Raw genomic sequence first — 24,092 nt, 5'->3', positions numbered from 1 at the left:
CTTCCCACTCGCCGCGAGATGGGGCCCGATTCCCCTGGACTGCGTGCAGAGCAATTCCGTGTTCCACATCAAACGTGAAAGGAGCCTTGATTTCCTTGATGGCACTCCAGAGAAAACGCAAGATCACTGTCTCAAGTCTAGAGGGATCCTGAGGTCACAAGACCAACACGAAAGGGCTCCGTTGACCCCAAATCAACTCGAGATGAGAGCTTAGTTCCTGGCTTCGACTCAAGAGGAATACCAACTTTCCACAAGCACCTCAAGAGGAGGCTTCTCTCAGCTACAGGTATGTGAGAGGGACCCTAAGTTTGTGGCCTCAAGTGGAATGGACACCGAGATGCTCTGACTCGAAGTAAGGCCGGATATCCCTGCAGTGAATTGAATGCAGTCTCGTCTTGTATCTCCCAAGACGAAGGGATATCTGAATCCGCTGTGGAGACCAAGGGATATCTGAATCCGCTGTGGAGACCACAGAGAAAGACCTAGTCCTCCGCCTCATCGGGACCAGAGGCCTCACATCCTTTGAAAACTCGAGAGGTCCGCGGAGATCAATGCTTCCAAAGGAGACGATGCCTGACTCCTCTTGAAAATGGATAGGAGTCCCAGGATCCCTGTGGCACCTGGAAAGGGACCCTGGATCTCCTGCCTCACGTGGATACGCGTCCCAATTGCCATGCCAAGACTCGAGGAGAATCCCGAGGTGTCCCTCGCACCTAGGCAGGAGTCCTGACGTCGCTGAACAAACACGTGTCTGGAAGGGCTCTCCCCGTCGTAACTCGAGAATATACCCCAGGTTCCGGCCCAACTCGAGAAAAACCATGAGACTTCCCCCTCGCCCCGAGATGAAACCCGATTCCCCTGCACTGCGAGCAGAGCAATTCCGTGTTCCACATCAAACGTGAAAGGAGCCTTGATTTCCTTGATGGCACTCCAGAGAAAACCCAAGATCACTGTCTCAAGTCTAGAGGGATCCTGAGGTCACCGGAGCAACACGAATGGGCTCCGTGGACCCCAAATCAACTCGAGATGAGAGCTTAGTCCCTGGCTTCGACTCAAGAGGAATACCAACTTTCCACAAGCACCTCAAGAGGAGGCTTCTCTCAGCTACAGGTATGTGAGAGGGATCCTGAGTTTGTGGCCTCAAGTGGAATGGACACTGAGATGCTCTGACTCGAATTAAGGCCGGATATCCCTGCAGTGAATTGAATGCAGGCTCGTCTTGCATCTCCCAAGACGAAGGGATGTCTGAATCCGCTGTGGAGACGACAGAGAAACACCTAGTCCTCCGCCTCATCGCGACGGGAGGCCTCACATCCTTTGAAAATTCGAGAGGTATGCGAAGATCAATGCTTCCAAAGGAGACGATGCCTGACTCATCTTGAAAATGGATAGGAGTCCCAGGATCCCTGTGGCACGTGGAAAGGGACCCTGGGTCTCCCGCCTCACGTGGAGACGCGTCCAAATTGCCATGCCAAGACTCGAGGAGAATCCCGAGGAGTCCCTCGCACCTAGGCAGGAGTCCTGACGTCGCTGAACAAACACGTGTCTGGAAGGGCCCTCCCCGTCGTAACTCGAGAGTATACCCCAGGTTCCGGCCGCAACTCGAGAAAAACCATGAGACTTCCCCCTCGCCGCGAGATGGGGCCCGATTCCCCTGCACTGCGTGCAGAGCAATTCCGTGTTCCACATCAAACGTGAAAGGAGCCTTGATTTCCTTGATGGCACTCCAGAGAAAACCCAAGATCACTGTCTCAAGTCTAGAGGGATCCTGAGGTCACTGGAGCAACATGAAAGTTCTCCGTGGACCCCAAATCAACTCGAGATGAGAGCTTAGTCCCTGGCTTCGACTCAAGAGGAATACCAACTTTCCACAAGCACCTCAAGAGGAGGCTTCTCTCAGCTACAGGTATGTGAGAGGGACCCTAAGTTTGTGGCCTCAAGTGGAATGGACACCGAGATGCTCTGACTCGAAGTCAGGCCGGATATCCCTCCAGTGAATTGAATGCAGGCTCGTCTTGCATCTCCCAAGACGAAGGGATGTCTGAATCCGCTGTGGAGACCACAGAGAAAGACCTAGTCCTCCGCCTCATCGCGACCGGAGGCCTCACATCCTTTGAAAACTCGAGAGGTCCGCGGAGATCAATGCTTCCAAAGGAGACGATGCCTGACTCCACTTGAAAATGGATAGGAGTCCCAGGATCCCTGTGGCACCTGGAAAGGGACCCTGGGTCTCCGGCCTCACGTGCATACGCGTCCCAATTGCCATGCCAAGACTCGAGGAGAATCCCGAGGTGTCTCTCGCACCTAGGCAGGGGTCCTGACGTCGCTGAACAAACACGTGTCTGGAAGGGGTCTCCCCGTCGTAACTCGAGAATATACCCCAGGTTCCGGCCGCAACTCGAGAAAAACCATGAGACTTCCCCCTCGCCGCGAGATGAGGCCCGATTCCCCTGCAATGCGTGCATAGCAATTCCGTGTTCCACATCAAACGTGAAAGGAGCCTTGATTTCCTGGATGGCACTCCAGAGAAAACCCAAGATCACTGTCTCAAGTCTAGAGGGATCATGAAGTCACTGTAGCAAAACGAAAGGGCTCCGTGGACCCCAAATCAACTCGAGATGAGAGCTTAGTCCCTGGCTTCGAGTCAAGAGGAATACCAACTTTCCACAAGCACCTGAAGGGGAGGCTTCTCTCAGCTACAGGTATGTGAGAGGGACCCTGAGTTTGTGGCCTCAAGTGGAATGGACACCGAGATGCTCTGACTCGAATTAAGGCCGGATATCCCTGCAGTGAATTGAATGCAGGCTCGTCTTGCATCTCCCAAGACGAAGGGATGTCTGAATCCGCTGTGGAGACGACAGAGAAACACCTAGTCCTCCGCCTCATCGCGACCGGAGGCCTCACATCCTTTGAAAATTCGAGAGGTATGCGAAGATCAATGCTTCCAAAGGAGACGATGCCTGACTCCTCTTGAAAATGAATAGGAGTCCCAGGATCCCTGTGGCACGTGGAAAGGGACCCTGGGTCTCCCGCCTCACGTGGAGACGCGTCCAAATTGCCATGCCAAGACTCGAGGAGAATCCGAGGTGTCCCTCGCACCTAGGCAGGAGTCCTGACGTCGCTGAACAAACACGTGTCTGGAAGGGCCCTCCTCGTCGTAACTCGAGAATATACCCCAGGTTCCGCCCGCAACTCGAGAAAAACCATGAGACTTCAACTTCGCTGCGAGATAAGGCCCGATTCCCCTGCACTTCGTGTAGAGCAATTCCGTTTTCCATATCAAACGTGAAAGAACCCTGATTTCCTTGATGGCACTCCAGAGAATACCCAAGTTCACTGTCTCAAGTCTAGAGGGATCCTGAGGTTACTGGAGCGACACTAAAGGGCTCCGTGGACCTCAAATCAACACGAGATGAGAGCTTAGTCCATGGCTTCGACTCAAGAGGAATCCCAACTTTCCACAAGAACCTCAAGAGGAGGCTTCTCTCAGCTACAGGTATGTGAGAAGGCCCCTGAGTTTGTTGCCTCAAGTGGAATGGACACCGAGATGCTCTGACTCGAAGTAAGGCCGGATATCCCTGCAGTGAATTGAATGCAGGCTCGTCTTGCATCTCCCAAGACGAAGGGATGTCTGAATCCCCTGTGGAGATGACAGAGAAAGTCCGAGTTCTCCGCCTCATCGCGAGTGGAGTCCTCACATCCTTTGAAAATTCGAGAGGTCCGCGGAGATCAATGCTTCCAAAGGAGACGATGCCTGACTCCTCTTGAAAATGGATAGGAGTCCCAGGATCCCTGTGGCACATGGAAAGGGACCCTGGGTCTCCCGCCTCACGTGGAGACGCCTCCCAATTGCCATGCCAAGACTCGAGGAGAATCCCGAGGTGTCCCTCGCTCCTAGGCAGGAGTCCTGACGTCGCTGAACAAACACGTGTCTGAAAGGGCCCTCCCCGTCGTAACTCGAGAATATACCCCAGGTTCCGGCCGCAACTCGAGAGAAACCATGAGACTTCCCCATCGCCGCGAGATGAGGCCCGATTCCCCTGCACTGCGTGCAGAGCAATTCCGTGTTCCATATGAAACGTGAAAGGAGCCTTGATTTCCTTGATGGCACTCCAGAGAAACCCAAGATCACTGGCTGAAGTCTAGAGGGATCCTGAGGTCACTGGAGCAACACGAAAAGGCTCCATGGACCTCAAATCAACTCGAGATGAGAGCTTAGTCCCTGGCTTCGACTCAAGAAGAATACCAATTTTCCAAAAGCACCTCAGGAGGCTTCTCTCAGCTACACTTATGTGAGAGGTACCCTGAATTTGTGGCCTCAAGTGGAATGGACACCGAGATGCTCTGACTCGAAGTAAGGCCGGATATCCCTGCAGTGAATTGAATGCAAGCTCGTCTTGCATCTCCCAAGACGAAGGGATGTCTGAATCACCTGTGGAGACCACAGACAAAGACCTAGTTCTCCGCCTCATCGCGACCGGAGGCCTCACATCCTTTGAAAACTCGAGAGGTCCGCGGAGATCAATGCTTCCAAAGGAGACCATGCCTGACTCCTCTTGAAAATGGTTAGGAGTCCTAGGAAGCCTGTCCACATGGACGGGGACTCTGGGTCTCCCGCTTTACGTGGAGACGCGTCCCAATTGCCATGCCAAGACTCGAGGAGAATCCCGAGGTGTCCCTCGCACCTAGGCAGGAGTCCTGACTTCGCTGAACAAACACGTGTCTGGAAGGGCCCTCCCCGTCGTAACTCGAGAATATACCCCAGGTTCCGGCCGCAACTCGAGAAAAACCATGAGACTGCCCCCTCGTCGCGAGATGAGGCCCGATTCCCCTGCATTGCGTACAAAGCAATTCCGTGTTCCACATCAAACGTGAAAGGAGCCTTGATTTCCTTGATGGCACTCCAGACAAAACCCAAGATCACTGTCTCAAGTATAGAGGGATCCTGAGGTTACTGGAGCAACACGAAAGGGCTCCGTGGGCCCCAAATCAACTCGAGATGAGAGCTTAGTCCCTGTCTTCGACTCAAGAGGAATACCAACTTTCCACAAGCACCTCAAGAGGAGGCTTCTCTCAGCTACAGGTATGTGAGAGGGACCCTAAGTTTGTGGCCTCAAGTGGAATGGACACCGAGATGCTCTGACTCGAAGTAAGGCCGGATATCCCTGCAGGGAATTGAATGCAGGCTCGTCTTGCATCTCCCAAGACGAAGGGATATCTGAATCCGCTGTGGAGACCACAGAGAAAGACCTAGTCCTCCGCCTCATCGCGACCGGACGCCTCACATCCTTTGAAAACTCGAGAGGTCCGCGGAGATCAATGTTTCCAAAGGAGACGATGCCTGACTCCTCTTGAAAATGGATAGGAGTTCCAGGATCCCTGTGGCACGTGGAAAGGGACCCTGGGTCTCCCGCCTCACGTGGAGACGCATCCCAATTGCCATGCCAAGACTCGAGGAGAATCCGGAGGTGTCCCTTGCACCTAGGCAGGAGTCCTGACGTCGCTGAACAAACACGTTTCTGGCAGGGCCCGACCCATCGTAACTCGAGAATATAACCCAGGTTCCGACCGCAACTCGAGAAAAACCATGAGACTTCCCCCTCGCCGCGAGATGAGGCCCGATTCCCCTGCACTGCATGCAGAGCAATTCCGTGCTCCACATCAAACGTGAACGGAGCCTTGATTTCCTTGATGGCACTCCAGAGAAACCCAAGATCACTGTCTCAAGTCTAGAGGGATTCTGAGGTCACTGTAGCAACAGGAAAGGGCTCCGTGGACCCCAAATCAACTCGAGATGAGAGCTTAGTCCCTGGCTTCGACTCAAGAGGAATACCAACTTTCCACATGCACCTCAAGAGGAGGCTTCTCTCAAGTACAGGTATGTGAGAGGTACCCTGAGTTTGTGGCCTCAAGTGGAATGGACACCGAGATGCTCTGACTCGAAGTAAGGCCGGATATCCCTGCAGTGAATTGAATGCAGGCTCGTCTTGCATCTCCCAAGACGAAGGGATGTCTGAATCTCCTGTGGAGACCACAGAGAAAGACCTAGTCCTCCGCCTCATCGCGACCGGAGGCCTCACATCCTTTGAAAACTCGAGAGGTCCGCGGAGATCAATGCTTCCAAAGGAGACGATGTCTGACTCCACTTGAAAATGGATAGGGGTCCCAGGATCCCTGTGGCACCTGGAAAGGGACCCTGGGTCTCCGGCCTCACGTGGATACGCGTCCCAATTGCCATGCCAAGACTCGAGGAGAATCCCGAGGTGTCCCTCGCACCTAGGCAGGGGTCCTGACGTCGCTGAACAAACACGTGTCTGGAAGGGCTCTCCCCGTCGTAACTCGAGAATATACCCCAGGTTCCGGCCGCAACTCGAGAAAAACCATGAGACTTCCCCCTCGCCGCGAGATGAGGCCCGATTCCCCTGCACTGCGTGCAGAGCAATTCCGTGTTCCACATCAACCGTGAAAGGAGCCTTGATTTCCTGGATGGCACTCCAGAGAAAACCCAAGATCACGGTCTCAAGTCTAGAGGGATCCTGAGGTCACCGGAGAAACACGAATGGGCTCCGTGGACCCCAAATCAACTCGAGATGATAGCTTAGTCCCTGGCTTCGACTCAAGAGGAATACCAACTTTCCACAAGCACCTCAAGAGGAGGCTTCTCTCAGCTACAGGTATGTGAGAGGGACCCTGAGTATGGGGCCTCAAGTGGAATGGACACCGAGATGCTCTGACTCGAATTAAGGCCGGATATCCCTGCAGTGAATTGAATGCAGGCTCGTCTTGCATCTCCCAAGACGAAGGGATGTCTGAATCCGCTGTGGAGACGACAGAGAAACACCTAGTCCTCCGCCTCATCGCGACCGGAGGCCTCACATCCTTTGAAAATTCGAGAGGTATGCGAAGATCAATGCTTCCAAAGGAGACGATGCCTGACTCATCTTGAAAATGGATAGGAGTCCCAGGATCCCTGTGGCACGTGGAAAGGGACCCTGGGTCTCCCGCCTCACGTGGAGACGCGTCCAAATTGCCATGCCAAGACTCGAGGAGAATCCCGAGGTGTCCCTCGCACCTAGGCAGGAGTCCTGACGTCGCTGAACAAACACGTGTCTGGAAGGGCCCTCCCCGTCGTAACTCGAGAATATACCCCAGGTTCCGCCCGCAACTCGAGAAAAACCATGAGACTTCCCACTCGCCTCGAGATGGGGCCCGATTCCCCTGGACTGCGTGCAGAGCAATTCCGTGTTCCACATCAAACGTGAAAGGAGCCTTGATTTCCTTGATGGCACTCCAGAGAAAACGCAAGATCACTGTCTCAAGTCTAGAGGGATCCTGAGGTCACAAGACCAACACGAAAGGGCTCCGTGGACCCCAAATCAACTCGAGATGAGAGCTTAGTTCCTGGCTTCGACTCAAGAGGAATACCAACTTTCCACAAGCACCTCAAGAGGAGGCTTCTCTCAGCTACAGGTATGTGAGAGGGACCATGAGTTTGTGGCCTCAAGTGGAATGGACACCGAGATGCTCTGACTCGAAGTAAGGCCGGATATCCCTGCAGTGAATTGAATGCAGGCTCGTCTTGCATCTCCCAAGACGTAGGGATGTCTGAAACCCCTGTGGAGACCACAGAGAGAGGCCTAATTCTCCACCTCATCGCGAACGTAGGCCTCACATCCTTTGAAAATTCGAGAGGTATGCGAAGATCAATGCTTCCAAAGCAGACGGTGCCTGACTCCTCTTGAAAATCGATAGGAGCCCCAGGATCCCTGTGGCACGTGGAAAAGGACACTGGGTCTCCCGCCTCACGTGGAAACGCGTCCCAATTGCCATGCCAAGACTCGAGGAGAATCCCGAGGTGTCCCTCGCACCTAGGCAGGAGTACTGACGTCACTGAACAAACACGTGTCTGGAAGGGCCATCCCCGTCGTAACTCGAGAATATACCCCAGGTTCCGTCCGCAACTCGGGGAAAACCATGAGACTTCCCCCTCGCCGCGAGATGAGGCCCAATTCCCCTGCAATGCGTGCAGAGCCATTCCGTGTTCCACATCAAACGTGAAAGGAGCCTTGATTTCCTTGATGGCACTCCAGAGAAAACCCAAGATCACTGTCTCAAGTCTAGAGGGATCCTGAAGTCACTGTAGCAAAACGAAAGGGCTCCGTGGACCCCAAATCAACTCGAGATGAGAGCTTAGTCCCTGGCTTCGACTCAAGAGGAATACCAACTTTCCACAAGCACCTGAAGGGGAGGCTTCTCTCAGCTACAGGTATGTGAGAGGGACCCTGAGTTTGTGGCCTCAAGTGGAATGGACACCGAGATGCTCTGACTCGAATTAAGGCCGGATATCCCTGCAGTGAATTGAATGCAGGCTCGTCTTGCATCTCCCAAGACGAAGGGATGTCTGAATCCGCTGTGGAGACGACAGAGAAACACCTAGTCCTCCGCCTCATCGCGACCGGAGGCCTCACATCCTTTGAAAATTCGAGAGGTATGCGAAGATCAATGCTTCCAAAGGAGACGATGCCTGACTCCTCTTGAAAATGGATAGGTGTCCCAGGATCCCTGTGGCACGTGGAAAGGGACCCTGGGTCTCCCGCCTCACGTGGAGACGCGTCCAAATTGCCATGCCAAGACTCGAGGAGAATCCCGAGTTGTCCCTCGCACCTCGGCAGGAGTCCTGACGTCGCTGAACAAACACGTGTCTGGAAGGGCCCTCCCCGTCGTAACTCGAGAATATACCCCAGGTTCCGGCCGCAACTCGAGAAAAACCATGAGACTTCCCCCTCGCCGCGACATGAGGCCCGATTCCCCTGCACTGCGTGCAGAGCAATTCCGTGTTCCACATCAAACGTGAAAGGAGCCTTGATTTCCTTGATGGCACTCCAGAGAAAACCCAAGATCACTGTCTCAAGTCTAGAGGGATCCTGAGGTCAGTGGAGCAACACGAAAGGGCTCCGTGGACCCCAAATCAACTCGAGATGAGAGCTTAGTCCCTGGATTCGACTCAAGTGGAATACGAACTTTCCACAAGCACCTCAAGAGGAGGCTTCTCTCAACTACAGGTATGTGAGAGGGACCCTGAGTTTGTGGCCTCAAGTGGAATGGACACCGAGATGCTCTGACTCGAAGTAAGGCCGGATATCCCTGCAGTGAATTGAATGCAGGCTCGTCTTGCATCTCCCAAGACGAAGGGATGTTTGAATCTCCTGTGGAGACCACAGAGAAAGACCTAATTCTCCGCCTCATCGCGAGCGGAGGCCTCACAACCTTTGAAAATTCGAGAGGTCCGCGGAGATTAATGCTTCCAAAGGAGACGTTGCCTGACTCCTCTTGAAAATGGAGAGGAGTTCCAGGATCCCTGTGGCACGTGGAAAGGGACCCTGGGTCTCCCGCCTCACGTGGAGACGCGTCCCAATTGCCATGCCAAGACTCGAGGAGAATCCCGAGGTGTCCCTCGCACCTAGGCAGGAGTCCTGACGTCACTGAACAAACACGTGTCTGGAAGGGCCATCCCCGTCTTAACTCGAGAATATACCCCAGGTTCCGGCCGCAACTCGGGAAAAAGTATGAGAATTCCCCCTCGCCGTGAGATGAGGCCTGATTCCCCTGCACTGCGTGCAAAGAAATTCCGTGTTCCATATCAAACGTGAAAGGAGCCTTGATTTCCTTGATGGCACTTCAGAGAAAACCCACGATCAATGTCTCAAGTCTAGAGGGATCCTGAGGTCACTGGAGCAACATGAAAGTTCTCCGTGGACCCCAAATCAACTCGAGATGAGAGCTTAGTCCCTGGCTTCGACTCAAGAGGAATACCAACTTTCCACAAGCACCTCAAGAGGAGGCTTCTCTCAGCTACAGGTATGTGAGAGGGACCCTAAGTTTGTGGCCTCAAGTGGAATGGACACCGAGATGCTCTGACTCGAAGTAAGGCCGGATATCCCTGCAGTGAATTGAATGCAGGCTCGTCTTGCATCTCCCAAGACGAAGGGATATCTGAATCCGCTGTGGAGACCAAGGGATATCTGAATCCGCTGTGGAGACTACAGAGAAAGACCTAGTCCTCCGCCTCATGGCGACCAGAGGCCTCACATCCTTTGAAAACTCGAGAGGTCCGCGGAGATCAATGCTTCCAAAGGAGACGATGCCTGACTCCTCTTGAAAATGGATAGGAGTCCCAGGATCCCTGTGGCACCTGGAAAGGGACCCTGGATCTCCTGCCTCACGTGGATACGCGTCCCAATTGCCATGCCAAGACTCGAGGAGAATCCCGAGGTGTCCCTCGCACCTAGGCAGGAGTCCTGACGTCGCTGAACAAACACGTGTCTGGAAGGGCTCTCCCCGTCGTAACTCGAGAATATACCCCAGGTTCCGGCCCAACTCGAGAAAAACCATGAGACTTCCCCCTCGCCCCGAGATGAAACCCGATTCCCCTGCACTGCGAGCAGAGCAATTCCGTGTTCCACATCAAACGTGAAAGGAGCCTTGATTTCCTTGATGGCACTCCAGAGAAAACCCAAGATCACTGTCTCAAGTCTAGAGGGATCCTGAGGTCACCGGAGCAACACGAATGGGCTCCGTGGACCCCAAATCAACTCGAGATGAGAGCTTAGTCCCTGGCTTCGACTCAAGAGGAATACCAACTTTCCACAAGCACCTCAAGAGGAGGCTTCTCTCAGCTACAGGTATGTGAGAGGGACCCTGAGTTTGTGGCCTCAAGTGGAATGGACACCGAGATGCTCTGACTCGAATTAAGGCCGGATATCCCTGCAGTGAATTGAATGCAGGCTCGTCTTGCATCTCCCAAGACGAAGGGATGTCTGAATCCGCTGTGGAGACGACAGAGAAACACCTAGTCCTCCGCCTCATCGCGACGGGAGGCCTCACATCCTTTGAAAATTCGAGAGGTATGCGAAGATCAATGCTTCCAAAGGAGACGATGCCTGACTCATCTTGAAAATGGATAGGAGTCCCAGGATCCCTGTGGCACGTGGAAAGGGACCCTGGGTCTCCCGCCTCACGTGAAGACGCGTCCAAATTGCCATGCCAAGACTCGAGGAGAATCCCGAGGAGTCCCTCGCACCTAGGCAGAAGTCCTGACGTCGCTGAACAAACACGTGTCTGGAAGGGCCCTCCCCGTCGTAACTCGAGAGTATACCCCAGGTTCCGGCCGCAACTCGAGAAAAACCATGAGACTTCCCCCTCGCCGCGAGATGGGGCCCGATTCCCCTGCACTGCGTGCAGAGCAATTCCGTGTTCCACATCAAACGTGAAAGGAGCCTTGATTTCCTTGATGGCACTCCAGAGAAAACCCAAGATCACTGTCTCAAGTCTAGAGGGATCCTGAGGTCACTGGAGCAACATGAAAGTTCTCCGTGGACCCCAAATCAACTCGAGATGAGAGCTTAGTCCCTGGCTTCGACTCAAGAGGAATACCAACTTTCCACAAGCACCTCAAGAGGAGGCTTCTCTCAGCTACAGGTATGTGAGAGGGACCCTAAGTTTGTGGCCTCAAGTGGAATGGATACCGAGATGCTCTGACTCGAATTAAGGCCGGATATCCCTCCAGTGAATTGAATGCAGGCTCGTCTTGCATCTCCCAAGACGAAGGGATGTCTGAATCCGCTGTGGAGACCACAGAGAAAGACCTAGTCCTCCGCCTCATCGCGACCGGAGGCCTCACATCCTTTGAAAACTCGAGAGGTCTGCGGAGATCAATGCTTCCAAAGGAGACGATGCCTGACTCCACTTGAAAATGGATAGGAGTCCCAGGATCCCTGTGGCACCTGGAAAGGGACCCTGGGTCTCCGGCCTCACGTGGATACGCGTCCCAATTGCCATGCCAAGACTCGAGGAGAATCCCGAGGTGTCCCTCGCACCTAGGCTGGGGTCCTGACGTCGCTGAACAAACACGTGTCTGGAAGGGGTCTCCCCGTCGTAACTCGAGAATATACCCCAGGTTCCGGCCGCAACTCGAGAGAAACCATGAGACTTCCCCATCGCCGCGAGATGAGGCCCGATTCCCCTGCACTGCGTGCAGAGCAATTCCGTGTTCCATATGAAACGTGAAAGGAGCCTTGATTTCCTTGATGGCACTCCAGAGAAACCCAAGATCACTGGCTGAAGTCTAGAGGGATCCTGAGGTCACTGGAGCAACACGAAAAGGCTCCATGGACCTCAAATCAACTCGAGATGAGAGCTTAGTCCCTGGCTTCGACTCAAGAAGAATACCAATTTTCCAAAAGCACCTCAGGAGGCTTCTCTCAGCTACACTTATGTGAGAGGTACCCTGAATTTGTGGCCTCAAGTGGAATGGACACCGAGATGCTCTGACTCGAAGTAAGGCCGGATATCCCTGCAGTGAATTGAATGCAAGCTCGTCTTGCATCTCCCAAGACGAAGGGATGTCTGAATCACCTGTGGAGACCACAGACAAAGACCTAGTTCTCCGCCTCATCGCGACCGGAGGCCTCACATCCTTTGAAAACTCGAGAGGTCCGCGGAGATCAATGCTTCCAAAGGAGACCATGCCTGACTCCTCTTGAAAATGGTTAGGAGTCCTAGGAAGCCTGTCCACATGGACGGGGACTCTGGGTCTCCCGCTTTACGTGGAGACGCGTCCCAATTGCCATGCCAAGACTCGAGGAGAATCCCGAGGTGTCCCTCGCACCTAGGCAGGAGTCCTGACTTCGCTGAACAACACGTGTCTGGAAGGGCCCTCCCCGTCGTAACTCGAGAATATACCCCAGGTTCCGGCCGCAACTCGAGAAAAACCTTGAGACTGCCCCCTCGTCGCGAGATGAGGCCCGATTCCCCTGCATTGCGTGCAAAGCAATTCCGTGTTCCACATCAAACGTGAAAGGAGCCTTGATTTCCTTGATGGCACTCCAGACAAAACCCAAGATCACTGTCTCAAGTATAGAGGGATCCTGAGGTTACTGGAGCAACACGAAAGGGCTCCGTGGGCCCCAAATCAACTCGAGATGAGAGCTTAGTCCCTGTCTTCGACTCAAGAGGAATACCAACTTTCCACAAGCACCTCAAGAGGAGGCTTCTCTCAGCTACAGGTATGTGAGAGGGACCCTAAGTTTGTGGCCTCAAGTGGAATGGACACCGAGATGCTCTGACTCGAAGTAAGGCCGGATATCCCTGCAGGGAATTGAATGCAGGCTCGTCTTGCATCTCCCAAGACGAAGGGATATCTGAATCCGCTGTGGAGACCACAGAGAAAGACCTAGTCCTCCGCCTCATCGCGACCGGACGCCTCACATCCTTTGAAAACTCGAGAGGTCCGCGGAGATCAATGTTTCCAAAGGAGACGATGCCTGACTCCTCTTGAAAATGGATAGGAGTTCCAGGATCCCTGTGGCACGTGGAAAGGGACCCTGGGTCTCCCGCCTCACGTGGAGACGCATCCCAATTGCCATGCCAAGACTCGAGGAGAATCCGGAGGTGTCCCTTGCACCTAGGCAGGAGTCCTGACGTCGCTGAACAAACACGTTTCTGGCAGGGCCCGACCCATCGTAACTCGAGAATATAACCCAGGTTCCGACCGCAACTCGAGAAAAACCATGAGACTTCCCCCTCGCCGCGAGATGAGGCCCGATTCCCCTGCACTGCATGCAGAGCAATTCCGTGCTCCACATCAAACGTGAACGGAGCCTTGATTTCCTTGATGGCACTCCAGAGAAACCCAAGATCACTGTCTCAAGTCTAGAGGGATTCTGAGGTCACTGTAGCAACAGGAAAGGGCTCCGTGGACCCCAAATCAACTCGAGATGAGAGCTTAGTCCCTGGCTTCGACTCAAGAGGAATACCAACTTTCCACATGCACCTCAAGAGGAGGCTTCTGTCAAGTACAGGTATGTGAGAGGTACCCTGAGTTTGTGGCCTCAAGTGGAATGGACACCGAGATGCTCTGACTCGAAGTAAGGCCGGATATCCCTGCAGTGAATTGAATGCAGGCTCGTCTTGCATCTCCCAAGACGAAGGGATGTCTGAATCTCCTGTGGAGACCACAGAGAAAGACCTAGTCCTCCGCCTCATCGCGACCGGAGGCCTCACATCCTTTGAAAACTCGAGAGGTCCGCGGAGATCAATGCTTCCAAAGGAGACGATGTCTGACTCCACTTGAAAATGGATAGGAGTCCCAGGATCCCTGTGGCACCTGGAAAGGGACCCTGGGTCTCCGGCCTCACGTGGATACGCGTCCCAATTGCCATGCCAAGACTCGAGGAGAATCCCGAGGTGTCCCTCGCACCTAGGCAGGGGTCCTGACGTCGCTGAACAAACACGTGTCTGGAAGGGCTCTCCCCGTCGTAACTCGAGAATATACCCCAGGTTCCGGCCGCAACTCGAGAAAAACCATGAGACTTCCCCCTCGCCGCGAGATGAGGCCCGATTCCCCTGCACTGCGTGCAGAGCAATTCCGTGTTCCACATCAACCGTGAAAGGAGCCTTGATTTCCTGGATGGCACTCCAGAGAAAACCCAAGATCACGGTCTCAAGTCTAGAGGGATCCTGAGGTCACCGGAGAAACACGAATGGGCTCCGTGGACCCCAAATCAACTCGAGATGATAGCTTAGTCCCTGGCTTCGACTCAAGAGGAATACCAACTTTCCACAAGCACCTCAAGAGGAGGCTTCTCTCAGCTACAGGTATGTGAGAGGGACCCTGAGTATGTGGCCTCAAGTGGAATGGACACCGAGATGCTCTGACTCGAATTAAGGCCGGATATCCCTGCAGTGAATTGAATGCAGGCTCGTCTTGCATCTCCCAAGACGAAGGGATGTCTGAATCCGCTGTGGAGACGACAGAGAAACACCTAGTCCTCCGCCTCATCGCGACCGGAGGCCTCACATCCTTTGAAAATTCGAGAGGTATGCGAAGATCAATGCTTCCAAAGGAGACGATGCCTGACTCATCTTGAAAATGGATAGGAGTCCCAGGATCCCTGTGGCACGTGGAAAAGGACACTGGGTCTCCCGCCTCACGTGGAAACGCGTCCCAATTGCCATGCCAAGACTCGAGGAGAATCCCGAGGTGTCCCTCGCACCTAGGCAGGAGTCCTGACGTCACTGAACAAACACGTGTCTGGAAGGGCCATCCCCGTCGTAACTCGAGAATATACCCCAGGTTCCGTCCGCAACTCGGGGAAAACCATGAGACTTCCCCCTCGCCGCGAGATGAGGCCCAATTCCCCTGCAATGCGTGCAGAGCCATTCCGTGTTCCACATCAAACGTGAAAGGAGCCTTGATTTCCTTGATGGCACTCCAGAGAAAACCCAAGATCACTGTCTCAAGTCTAGAGGGATCCTGAAGTCACTGTAGCAAAACGAAAGGGCTCCGTGGACCCCAAATCAACTCGAGATGAGAGCTTAGTCCCTGGCTTCGACTCAAGAGGAATACCAACTTTCCACAAGCACCTGAAGGGGAGGCTTCTCTCAGCTACAGGTATGTGAGAGGGACCCTGAGTTTGTGGCCTCAAGTGGAATGGACACCGAGATGCTCTGACTCGAATTAAGGCCGGATATCCCTGCAGTGAATTGAATGCAGGCTCGTCTTGCATCTCCCAAGACGAAGGGATGTCTGAAGCCGCTGTGGAGACGACAGAGAAACACCTAGTCCTCCGCCTCATCGCGACCGGAGGCCTCACATCCTTTGAAAATTCGAGAGGTATGCGAAGATCAATGCTTCCAAAGGAGACGATGCCTGACTCCTCTTGAAAATGGATAGGTGTCCCAGGATCCCTGTGGCACGTGGAAAGGGACCCTGGGTCTCCCGCCTCACGTGGAGACGCGTCCAAATTGCCATGCCAAGACTGGAGGAGAATCCCGAGTTGTCCCTCGCACCTCGGCAGGAGTCCTGACGTCGCTGAACAAACACGTGTCTGGAAGGGCCCTCCCCGTCGTAACTCGAGAATATACCCCAGGTTCCGGCCGCAACTCGAGAAAAACCATGAGACTTCCCCCTCGCCGCGACATGAGGCCCGATTCCCCTGCACTGCGTGCAGAGCAATTCCGTGTTCCACATCAAACGTGAAAGGAGCCTTGATTTCCTTGATGGCACTCCAGAGAAAACCCAAGATCACTGTCTCAAGTCTAGAGGGATCCTGAGGTCAGTGGAGCAACACGAAAGGGCTCCGTGGACCCCAAATCAACTCGAGATGAGAGCTTAGTCCCTGGATTCGACTCAAGAGGAATACGAACTTTCCACAAGCACCTCAAGAGGAGGCTTCTCTCAACTACAGGTATGTGAGAGGGACCCTGAGTTTGTGGCCTCAAGTGGAATGGACACCGAGATGCTCTGACTCGAAGTAAGGCCGGATATCCCTGCAGTGAATTGAATGCAGGCTCGTCTTGCATCTCCCAAGACGAAGGGATGTTTGAATCTCCTGTGGAGACCACAGAGAAAGACCTAATTCTCCGCCTCATCGCGAGCGGAGGCCTCACAACCTTTGAAAATTCGAGAGGTCCGCGGAGATTAATGCTTCCAAAGGAGACGATGCCTGACTCCTCTTGAAAATGGATAGGAGTTCCAGGATCCCTGTGGCACGTGGAAAGGGACCCTGGGTCTCCCGCCTCACGTGGAGACGCGTCCCAATTGCCATGCCAAGACTCGAGGAGAATCCCGAGGTGTCCCTCGCACCTAGGCAGGAGTCCTGACGTCACTGAACAAACACGTGTCTGGAAGGGCCATCCCCGTCTTAACTCGAGAATATACCCCAGGTTCCGGCCGCAACTCGGGAAAAAGTATGAGAATTCCCCCTCGCCGTGAGATGAGGCCTGATTCCCCTGCACTGCGTGCAAAGAAATTCCGTGTTCCATATCAAACGTGAAAGGAGCCTTGATTTCCTTGATGGCACTTCAGAGAAAACCCACGATCAATGTCTCAAGTCTAGAGGGATCCTGAGGTCACTGGAGCAACATGAAAGTTCTCCGTGGACCCCAAATCAACTCGAGATGAGAGCTTAGTCCCTGGCTTCGACTCAAGAGGAATACCAACTTTCCACAAGCACCTCAAGAGGAGGCTTCTCTCAGCTACAGGTATGTGAGAGGGACCCTAAGTTTGTGGCCTCAAGTGGAATGGACACCGAGATGCTCTGACTCGAAGTAAGGCCGGATATCCCTGCAGTGAATTGAATGCAGGCTCGTCTTGCATCTCCCAAGACGAAGGGATATCTGAATCCGCTGTGGAGACCAAGGGATATCTGAATCCGCTGTGGAGACTACAGAGAAAGACCTAGTCCTCCGCCTCATGGCGACCAGAGGCCTCACATCCTTTGAAAACTCGAGAGGTCCGCGGAGATCAATGCTTCCAAAGGAGACGATGCCTGACTCCTCTTGAAAATGGATAGGAGTCCCAGGATCCCTGTGGCACCTGGAAAGGGACCCTGGATCTCCTGCCTCACGTGGATACGCGTCCCAATTGCCATGCCAAGACTCGAGGAGAATCCCGAGGTGTCCCTCGCACCTAGGCAGGAGTCCTGACGTCGCTGAACAAACACGTGTCTGGAAGGGCTCTCCCCGTCGTAACTCGAGAATATACCCCAGGTTCCGGCCCAACTCGAGAAAAACCATGAGACTTCCCCCTCGCCCCGAGATGAAACCCGATTCCCCTGCACTGCGAGCAGAGCAATTCCGTGTTCCACATCAAACGTGAAAGGAGCCTTGATTTCCTTGATGGCACTCCAGAGAAAACCCAAGATCACTGTCTCAAGTCTAGAGGGATCCTGAGGTCACCGGAGCAACACGAATGGGCTCCGTGGACCCCAAATCAACTCGAGATGAGAGCTTAGTCCCTGGCTTCGACTCAAGAGGAATACCAACTTTCCACAAGCACCTCAAGAGGAGGCTTCTCTCAGCTACAGGTATGTGAGAGGGACCCTGAGTTTGTGGCCTCAAGTGGAATGGACACCGAGATGCTCTGACTCGAATTAAGGCCGGATATCCCTGCAGTGAATTGAATGCAGGCTCGTCTTGCATCTCCCAAGACGAAGGGATGTCTGAATCCGCTGTGGAGACGACAGAGAAACACCTAGTCCTCCGCCTCATCGCGACGGGAGGCCTCACATCCTTTGAAAATTCGAGAGGTATGCGAAGATCAATGCTTCCAAAGGAGACGATGCCTGACTCATCTTGAAAATGGATAGGAGTCCCAGGATCCCTGTGGCACGTGGAAAGGGACCCTGGGTCTCCCGCCTCACGTGGAGACGCGTCCAAATTGCCATGCCAAGACTCGAGGAGAATCCCGAGGAGTCCCTCGCACCTAGGCAGAAGTCCTGACGTCGCTGAACAAACACGTGTCTGGAAGGGCCCTCCCCGTCGTAACTCGAGAGTATACCCCAGGTTCCGGCCGCAACTCGAGAAAAACCATGAGACTTCCCCCTCGCCGCGAGATGGGGCCCGATTCCCCTGCACTGCGTGCAGAGCAATTCCGTGTTCCACATCAAACGTGAAAGGAGCCTTGATTTCCTTGATGGCACTCCAGAGAAAACCCAAGATCACTGTCTCAAGTCTAGAGGGATCCTGAGGTCACTGGAGCAACATGAAAGTTCTCCGTGGACCCCAAATCAACTCGAGATGAGAGCTTAGTCCCTGGCTTCGACTCAAGAGGAATACCAACTTTCCACAAGCACCTCAAGAGGAGGCTTCTCTCAGCTACAGGTATGTGAGAGGGACCCTAAGTTTGTGGCCTCAAGTGGAATGGACACCGAGATGCTCTGACTCGAATTAAGGCCGGATATCCCTCCAGTGAATTGAATGCAGGCTCGTCTTGCATCTCCCAAGACGAAGGGATGTCTGAATCCGCTGTGGAGACCACAGAGAAAGACCTAGTCCTCCGCCTCATCGCGACCGGAGGCCTCACATCCTTTGAAAACTCGAGAGGTCTGCGGAGATCAATGCTTCCAAAGGAGACGATGCCTGACTCCACTTGAAAATGGATAGGAGTCCCAGGATCCCTGTGGCACCTGGAAAGGGACCCTGGGTCTCCGGCCTCACGTGGATACGCGTCCCAATTGCCATGCCAAGACTCGAGGAGAATCCCGAGGTGTCCCTCGCACCTAGGCTGGGGTCCTGACGTCGCTGAACAAACACGTGTCTGGAAGGGGTCTCCCCGTCGTAACTCGAGAATATACCCCAGGTTCCGGCCGCAACTCGAGAAAAACCATGAGACTTCCCCCTCGCCGCGAGATGAGGCCCGATTCCCCTGCACTGCGTGCAGAGCAATTCCGTGTTCCACATCAAACGTGAAAGGAGCCTTGATTTCCTGGATGGCACTCCAGAGAAAACCCAAGATCACTGTCTCAAGTCTAGAGGGATCCTGAAGTCACTGTAGCAAAACGAAAGGGCTCCGTGGACCCCAAATCAACTCGAGATGAGAGCTTAGTCCCTGGCTTCGAGTCAAGAGGAATACCAACTTTCCACAAGCACCTGAAGGGGAGGCTTCTCTCAGCTACAGGTATGTGAGAGGGACCCTGAGTTTGTGGCCTCAAGTGGAATGGCCACCGAGATGCTCTGACTCGAATTAAGGCCGGATATCCCTGCAGTGAATTGAATGCAGGCTCGTCTTGCATCTCCCAAGACGAAGGGATGTCTGAATCCGCTGTGGAGACGACAGAGAAACACCTAGTCCTCCGCCTCATCGCGACCGGAGGCCTCACATCCTTTGAAAATTCGAGAGGTATGCGAAGATCAATGCTTCCAAAGGAGACGATGCCTGACTATTCTTGAAAATGGATAGGAGTCCCAGGATCCCTGTGGCACGTGGAAAGGGACCCTGGGTCTCCCGCCTCACGTGGAGACGCGTCCAAATTGCCATGCCAAGACTCGAGGAGAATCCCGAGGTGTCCCTCGCACCTAGGCAGGAGTCCTGACGTCGCTGAACAAACACGTGTCTGGAAGGGCCCTCCCCGTCGTAACTCGAGAATATACCCCAGGTTCCGCCCGCAACTCGAGAAAAACCATGAGACTTCAACTTCGCTGCGAGATAAGGCCCGATTCCCCTGCACTGCGTGTAGAGCAATTCCGTTTTCCATATCAAACGTGAAAGAACCCTGATTTCCTTGATGGCACTCCAGAGAATACCCAAGTTCACTGTCTCAAGTCTAGAGGGATCCTGAGGTTACTGGAGCGACACTAAAGGGCTCCGTGGACCACAAATCAACACGAGATGAGAGCTTAGTCCATGGCTTCGACTCAAGAAGAATCCCAACTTTCCACAAGAACCTCAAGAGGAGGCTTCTCTCAGCTACAGGTATGTGAGAAGGCCCCTGAGTTTGTTGCCTCAAGTGGAATGGACACCGAGATGCTCTGACTCGAAGTAAGGCCGGATATCCCTGCAGTGAATTGAATGCAGGCTCGTCTTGCATCTCCCAAGACGAAGGGATGTCTGAATCCCCTGTGGAGATGACAGAGAAAGTCCGAGTTCTCTGCCTCATCGCGAGTGGAGGCCTCACATCCTTTGAAAATTCGAGAGGTCCGCGGAGATCAATGCTTCCAAAGGAGACGATGCCTGACTCCTCTTGAAAATGGATAGGAGTCCCAGGATCCCTGTGGCACATGGAAAGGGACCCTGGGTCTCCCGCCTCACGTGGAGACGCCTCCCATTTGCCATGCCAAGACTCGAGGAGAATCCCGAGGTGTCCCTCGCTCCTAGGCAGGAGTCCTGACGTCGCTGAACAAACACGTGTCTGGAAGGGCCCTCCCCGTCGTAACTCGAGAATATACCCCAGGTTCCGGCCGCAACTCGAGAAAAACCATGAGACTTCCCCCTCGCCGCTACATGAGGCCCGATTCCCCTGACTGCGTGCAGAGCAATTCCGTGTTCCACATCAAACATGAAAGGAGCCTTGATTTCCTTGATGGCACTCCAGAGAAAACCCAAGATCACTGTCTCAAGTCTAGAGGGATCCTGAGGTCACAAGAGCAACACGAAAGGGCTCCGTGGACCACAAATCAACTCGAGATGAGAGCTTAGTTCCTGGCTTCGACTCAAGAGGAATACCAACTTTCCACAAGCACCTCAAGGGGAGGCTTCTCTCAGCTACAGGTATGTGAGAGGGACCCTGAGTTTGTGGCCTCAAGTGGAATGGACACCGAGATGCTCTGACTCGAAGTAAGGCCGGATATCCCTGCAGTGAATTGAATGCAGGCTCGTCTTGCATCTCCCAAGACGAAGGGTTGTCTGAATCCCCTGTGGAGACCATAGAGAAAGACTTATTCCTCCGCCTCATCGCGACCGGAGGCCTCATATCCTTTGAACACTCGAGAAGTCCGCTGAGATCAATACTTCCAAAGGAGACGATGTCTGACTCCTCTTGAAAATGGATAGGAGTCCCAGGATGTCTGTGGCACGTGGAAAGGGAACCTGGGTCTCCCGCCTCACGTGGAGACGCGTCCCAATTGCAATGCAAAGACTCGAGGTGAATCCCGAGGTTTCCCTCGCACCTAGGCAGGAATCCTGACGTCGGTGAACAAACACGTGTCTGGAAGGGCCCTCCCCATCGTAACTCGAGAATATACCCCAAGTTCCGGCCGCAACTCGAGAAAAAGCATGAGACTTCCCTCTCGCCGCGAGATGAGGCCCGATTCCCCTGCACTGCGTGAAGGGCAATTCCGTGTTCCACATCAAACGTGAAAGGAGCCTTGATTTCCTTAATGGCACTCCAGAGAAAACCCAAGATCACTGTCTCAAGTCTAGAGGGATCCTGAGGTCACAGGAGCAACACGAAAGCACTCCGTGGACCCCAAATCAACTCGAGATGAGAGCTTAGTCCCTGGCTTCGACTCAAGAGGAATACCAACTTTCCACAAGCACCTCAAGAGGAGCCTTCTCTCAGCTACAGGTATGTGAGAGGGACCCTGAGTTTGTGGCCTCAAGTGGAATGGACACCGAGATGCTCTGACTCGAAGTTAGGCCGGATATCCCTGCAGTGAATTGAATGCAGGCTCGTCTTGCATCTCCCAAGACGAAGGGATGTCTGAATCCCCTGTGGAGACGACAGAGAAAGAACTAGTTCTCCGCCTCATCGCGTCCGGAGGCCTCACATCCTTTGAAAACTCGAGAGGTCTGCAGAGATCAATGCTTCCAAAGAAGACGATGCCTGACTCCTCCTGAATATGGATAGGAGTCCCAGGATCCCTGTGCCACGTGGAAAGGGAACCTGGGTCTCCCGCCTCACGTGGAGACGCGTCCCAATTGCCATGCCAAGACTCGAGGAGAAGCCCGAGGTGTCCCTCGCACCTAGGCAGGAGTCCTGACGTCGCTGAACAAACACGTGTCTGGAAGGGCCCTCCCCGTCGTAACTCGAGAATATACCCCAGGTTCCGACCACAACTCGAATAAAATCATGAGACTTCCCCCTCGCCGCGAGATGAGGCCCGATTCCCCTGCACTGCGTGCAGAGCAATTCCGTGTTCCACATCAAACGTGAAAGGAGCCTTGATTTCCTTGATGGCACTCCAGAGAAAACCCACGATCACTGTCTCAAGTCTAGAGGGATCCTGAGGTCACTGTAGCAACAGGAAAGGGCTCCGTGGACCCCAAATCATCTCGAGATGAGAGCTTAGTCCCTGGCTTCGACTCAAGAGGAATACCAACTTTCCACAAGCACGTCAAGAGGAGGCTTCTTTCAGCTACAGGTATGTGAGAGGGACCCTGAGTTTGTGGCCTCAAGTGGAATGGACACCGAGATGCTCTGACTCGAAGTAAGGCTGGATATCCCTTCAGTGAATTGAATGCAGGCTCGCCTTGCATCTCCCAAGACGAAGGGATGTCTGAATCCCCTGTGGAGACCACAGAGAAAGACCTAGTTCTCCGCCTCATCGCGACCGGAGGCCTCACATCCTTTGAAAATTCGAGAGGTCCGCGGAGATCATTGCTACCAAAGGAGACGATGCCTGACTCCTCTTGAAAATGCATAGGTGTTCCAGGATACCTGTGGCACGTGGAAAGGGACCCTGGGTCTCCCGCCTCACATGGAGACACATCCCAATTGTCATGCCAAGACTCGAGGAGAATACCGTGGTCTCTTTCGCACCTAGGCAGGAGTCCTGACGTCGCTGAACAAACACGTTTCTGGAAGGCCATCCCGTCGTAACTCGAGAATATACCCCAGGTTCCGGCCGCAACTCGAGAAAAACCATGAGACTTCCCCCTCGCCGAGAGATGAGGCCCGATTTCCCTGCACTGCGTGCAGAGCAATTCCGTGTTCCACATCAAACGTGAAAGGAGCCTTGATTTCCTTCATGGCACTCCAGAGAAACCCAAGATCACTGTCTCAAGTATAGAGGGATCCTGAGGTCACTGTAGCAACACGACAGGGCTCCGTGGACCCCAAATCAACTCGAAATGAGAGCTTAGTCCCTGGCTTCGACTCAAGAGGAACACCAACTTTCCACAAGCACCTCAAGAGGAGGCTTCTCTCAGCTACAGGTATGTGAGAGGGACCCTGAGTTTGTGGCCTCAAGTGGAATGGACACGAAGATGCTCTGACTGGAAGTAAGGCCGGATATCCCTGCAGTGAATTGAATGCAGGCTCGTCTTGCATCTCCCAAGATGAAGGGATGTCTGAATCCCCTGTGGAGACCACAGAGAAAGACCTAGTTCTCCGCCTCATCGCGACCGGAGGCCTCACATCCTTTGAAAACTCGAGAGGTCTGCGGAGATCAATGCTTCCAAAGGAGACGATGCCTGACTCCTCTTGAAAATGGATAGGAGTCCCAGGATCCCTGTGGCACGTGGGAAAGGAACCTGGGTCTCCCGCCTCACCTGGAGACACGTCCCAATTGCGATGCCAAGACTCGAGGAGAATCCCGAGGTGTCCCTCGCACCTAGGCAGGAGTCCTGACGTCGCTGAACAAACACGTGTCTGGAAGGGCCCTCCCCGTCGTAACTCGAGAATATACACCAGGTTCCGGCCGCAACTCGAGAAAAACCATTAGACTTCCCCCTCGCCGAGAGATGAGGCCCGATTCCCCTGCACTGCATGCAGAGCAATTCCGTGTTCCACATCAAACGTGAAAGGAGCCTTGATTTCCTTGATGGCACTCCAGAGAAACCCAAGATCACTGTCTCAAGTCTAGAGGGATCC

This window comes from Dama dama, chromosome 33 (genome assembly GCF_033118175.1).
Source record: "Dama dama isolate Ldn47 chromosome 33, ASM3311817v1, whole genome shotgun sequence".
Classification (NCBI taxonomy): Eukaryota; Metazoa; Chordata; class Mammalia; order Artiodactyla; family Cervidae; genus Dama; species Dama dama.
Note: the sequence above shows the minus strand (reverse complement) of the source record.